Source organism: Dermochelys coriacea, chromosome 15, assembly GCF_009764565.3.
Source record: "Dermochelys coriacea isolate rDerCor1 chromosome 15, rDerCor1.pri.v4, whole genome shotgun sequence".
Classification (NCBI taxonomy): domain Eukaryota; kingdom Metazoa; phylum Chordata; order Testudines; family Dermochelyidae; genus Dermochelys; species Dermochelys coriacea.
The window spans coordinates 26,287,465-26,302,371 of NC_050082.1; the positions used below are offsets into that span (position 1 = coordinate 26,287,465).

Genomic DNA, 14,907 nt, shown 5'->3' on the forward strand with positions numbered 1-14,907 from the left:
GGACTAGATGACCTCCTGAGGTCCCTTCCAACCCTGATATTCTATGAAGTTGGCATTTATGTTGTCACAAATTAGATCAATCCACATGTACTCATAAGCTGTCTCTCACTCCTGTATCTTCTTTGCCCATTTCCCCTGCTTCAGTGTCCCTGCCCTAAGTCCTAAACTCTTGAAAGATTTAGGTCAAAGTTGTCAATCTTTAAGAGGAGGCTTGCGTCCAACATAAAACTTAGAACACAGCTTGTTTGATATCTGAAACGTGATACTATTCACTGTGACTGTCACAGTAAGTGACATAACTATAGATGGGTCTGAGCCTCACTGTTTACTAGCAATGTGCTCGTCACCATAGTGCTAGCAACTTCTGGCCAACAGTACCTCATGCAGATTGTTCCTGTCCACAGTAGGATTAATCTAAGTGGGGCAGGGTGTATGTATGTGCCATTGGAGAATTAGGAGGAGTATGGGCATAAACCTGGAGATTCTTGACCCATGATTTGTAGGCCTTCTCTTTCAGTGCCTTCTCCATAGCTCATGTCATGGAGGGACTGGAAAACTGACACTCTTTGGTTGGAGCAAAGCTGGATCAGAAAATTTATGCTTCAAGCCCTCCCAGCTTTGGGGTTTGTTCCTTGCCAGTGCCTTTGCACAGCACTGTGTCCACCAGTGTTCTCTCAGCCTGTGTGCTGGGGACAGAGTTTGGCTTGTGGGTAACAAGTTACTCTGCTGCATTGCTGTAATGAAGTCTACTAAAAACGTGATCCTTGATAGCCAACCCCCTTGACCTGAAAGTAGAGGCACTATGTAAAGCTTAAGTCTTCTGTTGAGCTTCTGATGCTGCACTTACCACTCTGGTATCTGAGCTCCTGCTTTTCAATGCACTGTGAAAAAGTAATTGATTTGTTAGTTAGCTACTGGCATATAACCATCTAAGCAGAGAGCTGTACTGTGCACAGCTAGGGAAATGCCTAGCAGTGTCTGCTTTCAGAGTGATGGGTAACTCCAAAAATGTGATTACACATCTGAGCGTTTTTGTTTGGTTTTTTGTTCCACTGCATGAATTAACTTAATCCGCAAAAGAAGCGAGCCTTCAGGCCATTGACTGTATTTTGTATCTGGTTCAAAATTTGAGATCCCCAGAAGTTTACCAAACTCTCAGGTCAGTTTTCATGGCAGAAAAATAAATCCTTAAACTCAGCACAACTTATTAATAACCCTGACAATTCCACTACTTTCTAGAGAGAAGTTATTAGGAACCATGTTAAGAATCCAGGTAAAGCCACCTGATATCTTCCCTTGGTACCTTTCCTTCCAGTTTCAAAAGCAAGCTGCATTGAGATGGGCAGGTCTAGTACGCTGACAGCGTTTAGTTAGAGAGCAAACTGAAAATAATTTGATATTACACATTCTAAAATATTTTCAGGGATTTTACATTAGGAAGCAGCTCTTCACTTTCTCTGCCATATAAAGCTTTCCATTTGGAGGGTCAGGCTTTCAAAAGTTACCTGTGAAACAAACTGCAGGATTTCCCTGTCCTGAGTTTTTGCATCTCAACTTTTCACAGCTGAGTTTTTGCACAGGCCGAACATCAGTTATGGTGGAAATGGCATTTGTGCATGCAAATCGAGACATTTTGCTACCCATTTATATACCTAAACTTCACACATACCTCTGAGATTTTTGCAGCTGTAGAAAAAATTCAGTCACAGCTGTAGGGATAGCAGTTGAAGGCCATTTGAAAATGTAGGCCTAGACTTTATTGAAATACTACATAGAGGTGGTTGGTAAGCAGTGAAGTGGCTTTTCTACATATATACTCAGGCCTAGATATGCAGTACAATCTATTAGTAAAATAAGCAATATTGTTTGGTATCCATCTGAATAAATGGTGCTATATAAATGTAAGATCTTTTCCATCAATGCCTATATTCAGCCTTCATTTTATCAATGATCTTGAACTTCTAACAAAATCTGACACGGGGATTAGCTGGGTTCCCCCCCCAACTTCCTCATTTACACACCTACTTTTATATATATATATATATATTTGCATGTTAAAATATGTATCTGGTGAAATTGTCTCCAGTCTGCAGGGTAGATATTGTTCCTGGTTCTTACCTCATCCCAGTGTAAATTGGGAGTAATTGCATTGAAGTCAATGTGAAGTGCGATCATAATCTTTCCCTCAACATGCAAGATGTACTAAGAGCCTGTTAGAAAGCTCATTGAAGTCAGTGGAAGTCTTTCTGCTGACTTCCAGGAGCTTTGGATCAGACCCTAAAGAGTTCAGCCCCAACTCCCCTTGAAATCAATAGAAGGACTCGTATTGACTGCATTGGTATCCTAAAGGAACATGAAAGGATATTGTGACTGAGCTGCTTAAAGTTATCAGGTTACCACTTTATCTAGAAGTCTGCTAAAAACCATCAAGTCTCACTGCATAGCTGAACAGATTAAAATGGGACCGATAGGCTGTTTATCGTTAGTTGCAGGGGAAACAGACACAGAACAGTTCTGCTTGTTGCGTAAAGATCGGCAGCACTTTATCTTTTTTTTATTATTATTATTATTATTATTATTGTGACTGAGCTGCTTAAAGTTATCAGGTTACCACTTTTTTATCTAGAAGTCTGCTAAAAACCATCAAGTCTCACTGCATAGCTGAACAGATTAAAATGGGACCGATGGGGTGTTTATCGTTAGTTGCAGGGGAAACAGACACAGAACAGTTCTGCTTGTTGCGTAAAGATCGGCAGCACTTTATTTTTTTTTATTATTATTAAAAATTGCTGACTTTGCAGTGAGGAAGAGAAAAAGTGTATGAGGGAGAAGAAAAAAGTATACAGACTTTTCATTCTGTCTGGCATTTACCAGAAATCTGCTTTCCTAAATCTTTTGAGTTGAACAAATACCCATGATGCATGGAGACTTGAACAATAAGATCTTGCCCCTTAGTGGTGGTTTATAATTCTGAGACCCCTTTAACACCTAATTTCTGTAAATCTGAACTCTTGTTTGTTTCAGTCTACAGGTTTTATCACATTCAGTCTCGTGACAGTGCTTATTGGGTGCACTGGAAACTGGACTGGGAGTTTACAGACCTTGGTTCAATTCCTGGCTCTGCTGCTGTTTTGCTGTGGGCCTAGTCACTTACATCTGCCTCAGTTTCTTCCTCTGTAAAATGGGGATAATGATACTTCATCTTTTGTAAAGCAGTTTGAGATCTAAAGAAAAGCTCTGTAGAAATACTAAGTATTGTTATGAAAAGAGATTGACCCAATTTATATGAATTGTGGTATAAATCTCTGCTATAAGCTTGAACTTTGTATTCTATTTCTGCTCACCAGCTAAGGGGTTTAAACAACACATCTCTCAAAAAGAGGATTTCTGCCCAGAGCAGTCACACTCTCCCTCAGTTTAATGAGTTCCAATTCAGTTCTGTGTGGCACCAAACAGATGTAGGCTCTCAACCCGTCCCCACTATCTGTCTGCAATTTACAGAGAATTTCAGGTGACACCTACTGTCTACCTCGCCTTCAGTGGGTTCATATTGTAGATTGAGTACTACAGATTGTTTGGGAACCGGATTAATTCTTAGCTTCCCTAAAAGCCAAACACAAGCTATGCTTTACTCAGACCCAAATTATTGGTCTCAATACAGGGGTATCTGGGTGAAATAATGGCCTGTGATGTACTAGATCAGCATTTCTCAAACTGGGGTCCATGGGTCCTGCTGATTAACTCTTCCCAGCACCTTCTGCATGTCAGGGAACTGTTCCCCTGTGTGCAGGAGGCGCTGGAAGGGAGTGGGAAGAGTGGGACAGGCTGCACAGGGAGAGGGCAGAAAGATGCAGGGAAGAGGAGGGACAGGGGTGAGTGCAAGCAGGGCTTGGGACTGAGCAGGTGATTTGGGGGTCCTTGGATTTTCAAAGTTTGAGAACCACTGTACTAGATGATCTAATGGTCCCTTCCGCCCTTAAACTTTTTACATCTCTGCAACCCAACACATCGGCTACTGTAGTTCTCTTAGGGCCTTATGCTTCCTGCCAACAGCACAGCCATGGGCAACAAAAACCAGAAACTAGCTGAGGTTGAGGGAGCAAGAGCACAGCAGGGATGGGGACGAGGGATACTCTTGGCAGCACGATCCCCTCACAGAACTGTTGAGATTTCTTTGTGGGAGATAATACTGGGTCTATTGGCAGGCTCTGCCATGGCTTTCCCATCCCCTAGAGAAATACCCCCTGCAGGGAGAATCTCTATATCAGCTGCCGGAAGGGAGCTATGTGGACAAGTGTAGATGTGCTGACTGTGAGTGCCCCAAGCTCCTGGAGATTTTCTCACAGAGCTGAGGCAATGTCTGCACTGCGAGCACTCGTGTAGACTTTTCCTACATTGAGGGAAGGGGGTTTTCCAATCACTGTAGCTAATCCACCTTTCTGAGAGCCAGTAGCTAAGTCAATGGAAGAATTCTCCCATCAACCTACCTACGTTTGTACTGGGAGTTAACCTAACTACGTCACACAGGGCACAAAATTCTTCACAGCCCTGAGCAATGTACCAAGGTTGATCTAATTTGTAAGTGCAGACCAGGCCTTATTAGGGTATTACAGGTTTGGAGCATCTCAGTTCAGCCATCCCCTCCTCCCAACAGGTTGATCTGTTGAAAATCCTGAATATAGTGGAGCTTCCTGGGCCCTGTGTGGTTTTCTGACCAGTGGATGATATGACCTTAGAATCTGGGACTCTGAAAATTACTTGATTGTAGGAAATGTGCACAAAAAAGTCCAGTAATACCCAAGAGTCTCCAGGTACCAGCTTTCTGCTAGATCTCTGTGCATCTGTAAGCGCTTGAAAAGGCAAGACCAGCCAGATCACACTGCTAAGCAACGTCTTGCCATCTTGAGTGAATCCATTTAGTTTGCAGCCCCAGATTTTGACATTCCAGTACATGTGTTTGGTTTTAAAACCAAAAGCCTCTGTGAGATCAGGCAGGGGTTTGAGAGCAGTTATAATATTTGGTGCCAGTGGCATTTCTAGGTAATAGCAGAAACAGTCAGCAGTATGAAGCTTTTGTAGTTCACATTACTGGGAAGCAGTTCCAGCTTTTCTGTCCATTCTTGGGATGGTTAATTATTGACCTGCTGGTGCCAATTGAAAGCTACTTGGGGGGAGGGGGGGAGGAGAAGGGAAGGGAATTGACTGTTCAGTATCAGGACAGTTCTGAATAATTTGTCTGGTGTTATCTACACTTCATTTCCAGTGCCCGCTACTGCTTTTGATTATACACCAAGATAAAGTAAAATGATAAAAGTACTATTGCCACTAAATCACATAGTCTTAGGGGCCCAATCTGGCAAGTTGCTGAGTGCTCTTAATTTCTTTTGACTTGAGTAAGATATTTGGTGGGGTAATGACTGCAGGATTTGGCCTGCCCATTGCTTGTCTCCAGTAATTTTTGGCCTCTTAAGTGAGTGTGTGTGTTTCATAACAGTTTTCTGCAGCAAGGCCCCTTCCTCCCTCTGCCCTATTCCCACTGATTTTGATTGGGGCACAGGCTCTCCATTTTTCCTTCTTTATTAAAGATGTGTCATGCTGTTTTGCATTGCAAGACTGCAGGCACACAGGTAGGTTTTGGACAGATATGTAAAACCCGGTATGGTTACAAAGCAACATACCAAGGCATTTTAATATAATGGTCTTATGGCTGTTTGAATTGTTTTTATTCTGAACTTAAGCACAGCTCATACGCATGAATAAAATGTGAAGACAAAGTAAATGAGCGTCAGAAGCAATCCTCCTTTTCTTTGATACATTGAACAAATTGGTGCCTGTGCTACCATAAAAATTTGCTAGGAGGTATTTTTTTAAATGAATGGATTTGATGATTGTTATATAAACACTCGGGGAAACACAGGCTTCAGATGTGCTCTTGCTTTGGCCTTGTTTAAGGTTTTCTGTTCTATTGTAGGACAGAACTTCTGTGCTACTGGTATGTAGCATTTGTCAAGCAGCTCTGTTAAATGTGCAATGCAATTTTATATTTACAACCAAAACAATAAATGTTATTTTTTGGAAGAAAACTCTGCTCTTAGTGTGTTCACTTTAAATTTTGTACTGCCTTTATATAGCCAGGGCTCATGGGGGGGGGGGGAAGAGAAGGAGAGCGGCTCCACCTACAAAAAAAGCTCTGTCCACATGAAATGCCACTCACCATAGTTGTGCAGATGTGATCATGTTCTGAGTGCCTTGTGCTCAGCTCTCCCTGCCCCCTCCCCTTTTTTTTTTTTTTGAGGTTTGATTCCCCCTTTGTGAGGCTCATCTGCTCTAAGCTACTGGGACTTGGCTCTTCTTTGGGGGGGCCTAAATGCCCCTTGGGGAGGGCTCTGCTATGCTCCTGGGGCTTGGCTTCTTGATTGGAGAAGGTGAAAAATGGTGGGGTCTTCCAACCTTACTCGCTGGTAGTGCCAGAATAAGCGGGAACTCGCAATAGATTGTACAAAAAGAAAAGGAGTACTTGTTGCACCTTAGACTAACAAATTTATTTGAGCATAAGCTTTCGTGAGCTACAGCTCACTTCATCGGATGCATTTCAAGTCTCTAAGGTGCCACAAGTACTCCTTTTCTTTTTGCGAATACAGACTAACACAGCTGCTACTCTGAAACCTGTCAATAGATTGACTTTCTGTACAATCTCTCTCCTTTCTTACCTGCAGGGATGAGCAGTGAAATTCTTAACAATGCTGACATTTAAAGTGTTATCACTGGGTGTCTTGAGTCAGCAGCCATTGAGATGAATGGAGTCATCCACACCTCAGGTACCATTTCAGATCTGCAAACAAAAACAAACATCACTGCATCAGTTATATTGAGTTAGGTCATGTTTGAGGCGATCTCAGCAATCAACCACTAGAAACATAGGCTACGTCTACACTTGCAGATGTAGAGCACCGGGAGTTAACCAGCCCTCGGAGACAGCACCAGGGAAAGTGCTGCTGTGCGTTCACACTGTGCTCCTTGTGACCGTGGAGCGTGTCCACATTAGCAGCTCTTGCAATGCCACAGAGAGCAGAGCATTGTGGTCACTATCCCAATGTGCAAGTGGCTGCAGCATGTTTTGGGAAGGGTTTGCAATGCCTAATGGGGCAGGCACAGCATCACATGATGAAGGTTTCCCAATCCCATTGTTCCATGGGCATCCTATTAGATTGCCAGCTGCTTTTCAAATGAGGGGGTGGGGAGTGTGTTGTGTGGGGAGATACAGTATGTTTTGGGGGACAGGGTGTCAGCATGCTATCTGGTAAGTTCAGCCAGCGGCAGAGGAAAGAGGGAAACCCGTCATCAGCCCCCACCCCACGCCTCTCACATACACCTGCGTCTGCAGCTGGAGCATTCCAAAGTAATGGTTTGCTGTGTGTCCTGGAGCAGATAAGCATGTGAGCTGTCAGAAATGGAGCTTTGAAAGGGGATATCCGCATGCCTGCAGCAGAGTTCAAAACAATGACCAGGGGATTATGGGATGTTTCCAGAGGCCAATCACAGCACAGTAATCCAATACCGCAGGCACACTGACACTATAGCCTGGACGCAGCAAGCTTTATGCTTCTCAGGGAGGTGGATTACCAGAGGCGCTCTAACCATGAAGTCCAGGCGATCTAAGTGCTTTGCCAGTGTGGACACCTCAGGAGTTATGGCACCCGGGGCTGATTTGATGTACTCTAATTTGCAAGTGTAGACAAGACCTTATTTTTTTAATGAAAATTTAGATTTTGCACATAAGGCAGGATGGAAGACACCAGGGCACCATACCCATCAGAGCTCTGTACATATACCAATACTTGTGGGTACTGCACATTTCTTTTTAATTCAGATTTTAGTTACTGTGATGGGGTCAAGACTCACCACCACTGGCACCTCCTGGTGGTTGTTCCAGGAATTAGCTCTGTCCGCTGTAGGGCATCCACAGCATATGGTGTCTTGCCCATCATCTGCTCTGCTGCCTTGGGACCCACATTGCTCTCCACTCAGCGGCATCCGTTTCAGGACACTGCCCTGCAGCAGTGCTCACTACTCCAGACTCATCCCCTTCTGGGGAAAGAGGAGGAGGTTTGTTACCAGCAGTCTTTGGGACTCACACCTGCCTCAGTGGTGAGACACAACCTAAAGTCTAGCCCCTTAGCTCAGGGGCAAGTTGCAGTCTGTATGGCCACCATCTTCCATGGCCAGCTGCAGTATAAGGGGGGGACCCAGGCCCACCTGCTACTCTGGGTCCCAACCCAGGGACCCTCTAGTGGCAGCCTCTTTCTGCCCTCCTTCATTCCCCTCTTGTCCACCTATTCTTCCCCAGGCCACTTCCCCTATGGCCCCGTGCACCTCCTCAGCCCTTTGTAGCAGGGTCTGCAGCCTGGCAGGTAACAGGGCTGGAGCCCTCTCCTGATCCCCCAAGCCTGCACAGCACTGCTCTGTCCAAGATGCTAGCTCCTTGCTTCAGGAGCCTGTCCTTCTCCCTCACTAGCCAGGAAGAGACTGCCTTCTCTGCTAGGCCGCCTTTATAGGGGGCCTCGCCCAGCCCTGATTGGCTGCCTCTTCCTTCCCCTGATTGGCCCTCCACAGGCCTTTATTGATTGGCTGACGGTCTGTGCAGCCTCAAAAGGCCTGCTCCAGCCCTTTTCTCAGGATGTGGGGTGACTGCCCCACCACTGTTATGCAAAGGTAAATCCAGAGAATTTCCACTGATTTACTGCAAATTGATGCCAGTGTAAATGAGAACAGAATTAGATTCTATGTCTTAACGTGCAGTTCTACTCCAAAAAATGATAAAAATGTCACCAGATTCACTCCCTGTGTGTATTCAGTGACAAAAATAAATATTAATGCTTTTGCTCCTCTTAGTGCTGCTGGAGTCCATATAGCCATGGGAGAAGAAGCTGGACTCTATTTTTGCTCATTCATCAACAGAGTTGCTAACTAAATTCTGCTCAGTGACACCTGTAACAATCCACTGAAAACTATGGCATTGCACAGTGTCACTGGGGCCTCACACGGTCTGCAGAACTTCTTTTCCTGGTGATAAAAATGAATGAGGAGGAAAAACCCCTGCTAAACTATTGGATTCCAAGCTAAATTTGCATGGATGTTTTAAAAACAAAACAAAAACCTTGTTATGTGTGAACTGGATACATTAGATATTAAATGCATTTAGAGACAGTAACCATGGAGCCACGCAGAACCACATTTACAGTTATTTCTTGTAGTACAACTATAATTAATGTACTCCGTTTCTAAAATCACACAGGCTAGAAATCAATTGGACCTGCAGCATAAGCAGTCAAGAACTGGCCCAGCTAATGAGACTGGGGACCAACAAGCTGACCTAATAAGTCTCTTACTGACCTAGAGGTTCTAAGCTAATGCTTTATATTTTTCATGGCGTAATTTTCCTGATATATTAAGGGTCTGAACCTGCTCCCATTGATGTCAACAGGATCAGGCTCTGACTGTTATTTTCTCCTTTCACAACATTGTGCGAGAGCCAATTCCACCAGCCAGAAACCCATTCCAATAATTCTCTGTTTGCCTCTTAACCTGCTTTTAAGTTCTCAGGCTGGTAACTCAAGAGCCCTAGTGTTTCTTTAAGCCAGGAGAAATGCTTGAACCTAAACTGGCTGTACCATATACAGCACTAGTAGCTTGAACCATGTGTAACAGACACTCCTATGGGACTGGTGCAAACCTAATGCTTTAGAATTATGTACTGGTTAAGTTATTTTTCTCTTTCACTGTTTTTTTGGAGGAGTGTGATCGAGATTGTTCAAAAAGGAGACTGGGATGTTAGAGTTTTATTACTGACTACCCAGAATGGCTGCATGGCATTTAGAAAGTCACTTCTCGTCTCTGTGCTCAGTTTACCTGCCTACCTCGCTGGCACATTTTACCGTATTCTGCATGTTAGAAGTGAATGGGAGTTATGGATCGGGCCTATTCTGAGGCTTTAATGGTAGAAAGTGCAAAACAGATAAGTGCAAACTATTTTTTTATTAACTAGCATCAGCTCCTGAGTAATCTTACTCCAGATCTGTGGTTCTGATCATAATTAGGTTTTTTGTTGGAAAATTTTTGTCAGAGACTTCTTGAGATGCTTTTCAATCAGAGTATAGAGGATTTTGATTTTTTGTTTTAAATGTGGCATTTAAGAATCACTCGTCTGACCTTAACCAAAACTTGTTTGTTCAAAGTTGGCGCAGAGTTAAAAACACAGTGCCCTATGGGGGGGGGACAGACCAACAGCAAAAAATAAAGCAAATACACCCGTATTTCTATAGTGGTGCTATCAAACCCATCTGGTCGATAACGGGAGGAAATTGTGGCTGGGGAGCTGGGTTCTTTGCTCTACTGAGCTTTGTGGTGATTTGAAGCTGTTAGGACTATAGCTGAACTGTACCAAAAACAAAAAATAAATGAACTGGCTTATTCCTATGTATTGGATTCTTACACTCTGCTCATCACCATGGGTTGCAGGAATTGGACTTCCAACCCCCTTCTCCACTTTTAAACCCCACACTCTTTTCTAAGGGCATGTTACAACATAACCCCGGCTGGGACCATCCTTTCCCCAGAGCTGGGTGAGTACGGCACAGAGGGAATTGTGAGCCGTGGTCTGAGTGCAAACAGAGACTCCTTCACCCAGGTGTGTAACCTCTTTGATGCCCTTTCCCTTATTCCCTCACCTCCACAAGCACTCTCCTAGGCACAGAGATGTTAATGGAAGATGTGTGTGGTGAATAATCATGGGCACATATAGACACCCAGGCACTGACACTGGAAAAGGGCCCTGCAGCCATCCTGAAAGATGTTTAAAATGTCTCTCTCTGCACTGGGAGCTTGTGTGACAAAGCCAGCCCAGATATCACAAAGAGAAACCCATAAAAGATGAGATGCTGCCTGAGTCACACAGCCCAATGCTATCTTCTGAAAGGTTAACAGCCACACCTTGTGAACCCATCTGCATCTCCTCCATTGGACTACCAGTAACCTTTGCAGTGCACCCTGAAGGTCAGCAGCCTTGTGGTCAGTCAGGCCAAAAGGGGAGGCGAATTCCAGAAGGGAGGATCCCTCTCTGAGTGGCCACCTCCCAGTTACAGTTGGCCACAGCCATAATCGTTGCCAATACTTCTAGTTGCTTCCCCCAACTTACAGGCAGTACTTCCGTCCTGTCAGGGCTGAGCTTCAGCTGAAGCCATCACCGGAGCCCTGGTGCAGGAACCCAGATTACCCCTTCCCTTGGTAAAATACATGGGAGGAGGCTAAGGGGAAGCAAAACTCTGAGATTTCTCCCATATTTGTCGGTTAGGGGCCTGCCCCCCATAGAAGGAGCTGCTGGGTTGCTCCACAAAGCGTCTTGAGCCCAGGCCATCTGTCTAGAGATTTTCTGCTTCTGCAACAGTTCTTGAGCCCCCAGTAGCCACTGAAAGAGGGATTCCCCACTAAAGACGATGCCCCAAGCTAAATCTCCACAGAACAGCAGGTGTGGCTGGGGAAATGGTGTTCCTCTCCCCTGGCTGCCTCTTCCCTGCCCCTGACAATCAGGGTCACCCACTGCCTGACCCCAGGCCATCCATTTTATGCCCTCCCCTCCTCCTGAATTCCAACAACAGAGCGTCAGCCAAGAGGTCTGGCAGAAAAGAGGGAAGCTGATGCACACGCACAGCCACCACCATTTTCCTCACAGAGCTATGCCCCGAGAGAGCCTCTGTGTATGGATCAGGGGCCATGAGTTGGATATGAGGGGTCTGAGGGAGAGCAGGCAGAAGCACATCCCACCCATGCCTGGCAGGTTGCCCATAGCACCCAGATGAACAATATTTGTCATCACTGATGAGTGTTTGCCACAGGAGCCTATGGCCTCGCTCACTTCTGTGGAGCAATTGTGCAGCCTTTGGGATGCACCAGATGGTACAAATGGGCATGTTGTAATTTTTCCCCAAGGTCTTCCAACATGGATGATTACATACACAGGCAGACAATTCTGCCACACACACAACTCCTATGAGCACCCATTTCATCCCTCCACTCCTTTCCACTCAGACCCTGCCAGCGCTTCTTACCCCCAAGCCTTTGAACATCTGATATCTTGTCCCTAGTCAGACCCAGACAGCCCAGATCCTTTCATAAAATATTGAATTCCAGCTACTTGTGGGACTCCCACATTTTCCTGTGAAAAATGAAACTTCACAGCATCTTGTGCACAGCTGTATTACCAGGAAATCAGAAAAATGAGCACACCTCCACAGGTTCCCCACTCGGTGGTCCTTTTATTTGTTTTCTTGACATCATACAGGGTGTTTGCTCCCAAAACTTGTGAAAAGAATTTGTGTTAGTGTGAATTATTATGGGGCCATTCACAGCTGCTCAGAGAAACAGAGGGAGAATTCAAATGCAGCTGGGATGCAACCTATTACAAGTTCAATTCACCAGGACCCAATTCTGTGTGCTTTTCTCAAACTCCTATTGACCCCCCAACAACAAGACTCAGTGTCTTGCCTGGCTAAGGAGTACATGATTGAGCTCCTCATGGGTCCTAGACACAACATTGATACACTAGCACAAATAAATACGGACTAAATAGCCTTCCAATAAATATAATGACAATTTAAACCATTCATGCTTTAAATATTTTAGTTTTTAAAAGATCATGTAATTCAGAAAGCTAATCCAATAGGTAAACTAACCGTTGTGTTCCTAGTACCAACCATCACATAAATAATGATCAATTGTATTTAACAGAAGCCCACAATGTCTGAAACTTAAATATTTTCACACTGCCACATTTGGTTTGGCCTTGACCACATTCATTTGTTTCATACATTGTTCATAGTGTTGGAAAACCTGCCAGAAATAAATTTGCTTCTCAAGGTTAGAGGTGGGCTCATTTTGTTCAATATTTTTAGGTCGTTGTGGAAGGTAGCATAAGACGTTATTTAGCAGGATCTTCAGTTGGGCTACATTAGCAACAATTGAGTTCTTGAAGCTAAAATCATTACACAATGAATAGAGAGTTTTGTTTTTTGATGAAACAGAGTCTAAAACAGAGTGGAAAACGTAGGAGGCATTGCAATAGGGGGCAAGCACTTTTTGATCAAATTTCAAGCAGTTTGGTATTTTTTCCATCATCACGTTGGTCGATGAGTTAGTCAGAGTGATAATTACCCGTGTAAAAGGCCGACATGTGTTCTAAATGGGGAGAAAGAAAGAAAAATTATAATTTATCATTTTAAGTTATTCCCTGGTAGTTTTCTACTTTGCATAAACTTTCACGCATGCTTAATTATATTAAGAGTTATAGTCCTTTTACTAAATACCTATTATGGTCATTTCTCTCTGCACTGTCTCTGATATATAGTTAAGATTGCCCAACACTTTCTATCATATGACCGTGGTTTTAGTAGCTTATAACTTAGCCTGCATGGGAAATTTCAGCCCAAACAATGAATGTGGCAGTCACACTCAGGCTGAGTAGTGCAGGGTTTTTAGCAAAAAATATTCAGCCATTTCCAAGAATGAAAGTCAGGAAAAATAGTTTATTTTGCCCTTAAAAAAAAACAACAACTAAGTCTTTCATTGGAAAGCTCTAGGGCCTTCCTGCTTTGGAGTGAGGAATTGAATTTTGGATCAGAGATGGGCCTTTTGCTATTCCCATGGGGAGGGAATAAAGCACCCAAATTTGGCCAAGATAGGAGCCTTTGGGGAAATAGAAAAGGAGTACTTGTGGCACCTTAGAGACTAACAAATTTATTAGAGCATAAGCTTTCGTGAGCTAGCTGTAGCTCACGAAAGCTTATGCTCTAATAAATTTGTTAGTCTCTAAGGTGCCACAAGTACTCCTTTTCTTTTTGCGAATACAGACTAACACGGCTGCTACTCTGAAATTTGGGGAAATAAAATCTCAATTTGCACATACTCCATAGCCTTGGTAGAGCTTGCCAGCTACATTCTCCAAAGATTTCATCTGTAACGAACACCCTCCTGCCCCACACAGCTCCTGTGTGGTGACTGCAGTGTGCCTGTATCATTACTGCTTGGGCAACTGAGCATGCTGAGCAAGCCTTTCCATGCAGTGGCTCCTCCTGACTGCAGTGGTGCCAGGCACCGGCACTAAAGAGCAAGACGACCGACTCTTGGGTCCACTCAGTGCTCTCGCTGCTTGTGCCTGGGGAACGTGAAGGAGGAAGCTGTTTGACACAAATGCGGTGGGGAACGAGCTGGACTGACTGACATGGAAGGGGCAGTTTGGCCCAAGGAGCCTGGAGAGGGGGAGGGGAACAATCTGGACAAAGCGATTGTGAGGAGTCCAGGGGTCGTCAAACTTCATTGCACTGTGACCCCCTTCTGACAACAAACATTACTTCACAATCCCAGGAAGCCTGAGCCCCATTATCCTGGGGGGGGGCAAAGCTTGAGCCTCACCTCTCTTGGGCAGGGGGGCCCAAGATGAAGCTCGAAGTCTTCAGCCCTAGGAAGGGGCCAGCAGCCTGAGCCCACTGGCCACGGCTGAAGCCCTCAGGCTTGGCTTCGGCCCTGGGCAGTGGGGCTCGGGCTTCAGCCCTGGGCCCCAGCAAGTCTAAGCCAGCCCTGGTGACCCCATTCAAAGGGGGCTGCGACCCACAGTTTGAGAACAGCTGGACTAAGGCATGGGGGAAAGAGGCACAGGAGGGCAGCCAGGGAGCCAGGGTAGCGGGGGGAAGATTGGGGAAGGAGACTGGGAGCTGTGGGGCCAACCAGGACAGAGAAACAGAGTGGAGGGGGCAGGGAGACTGAGATCAGGCAACGCGCGCGCGGGGGAGAGGCTGGGACTGGGAGCCAGTAGTGGTGGGGAAGACAGATTGAAGAAGGAGCTGTAGGGGAGGGGAA

General features: G+C 45.0%; 1 long non-coding RNA gene across 1 annotated transcript; it reads left to right on the forward strand.

The window, feature by feature from the left end:
- Positions 1-51: 51 nt before the first annotated feature.
- Positions 52-6,083, forward strand: LOC122456761. The gene is made up of 2 exons (XR_006275803.1): positions 52-2,392; positions 2,607-6,083. It is a non-coding gene; the product is annotated as an uncharacterized LOC122456761 (long non-coding RNA).
- Positions 6,084-14,907: the final 8,824 nt, after the last annotated feature.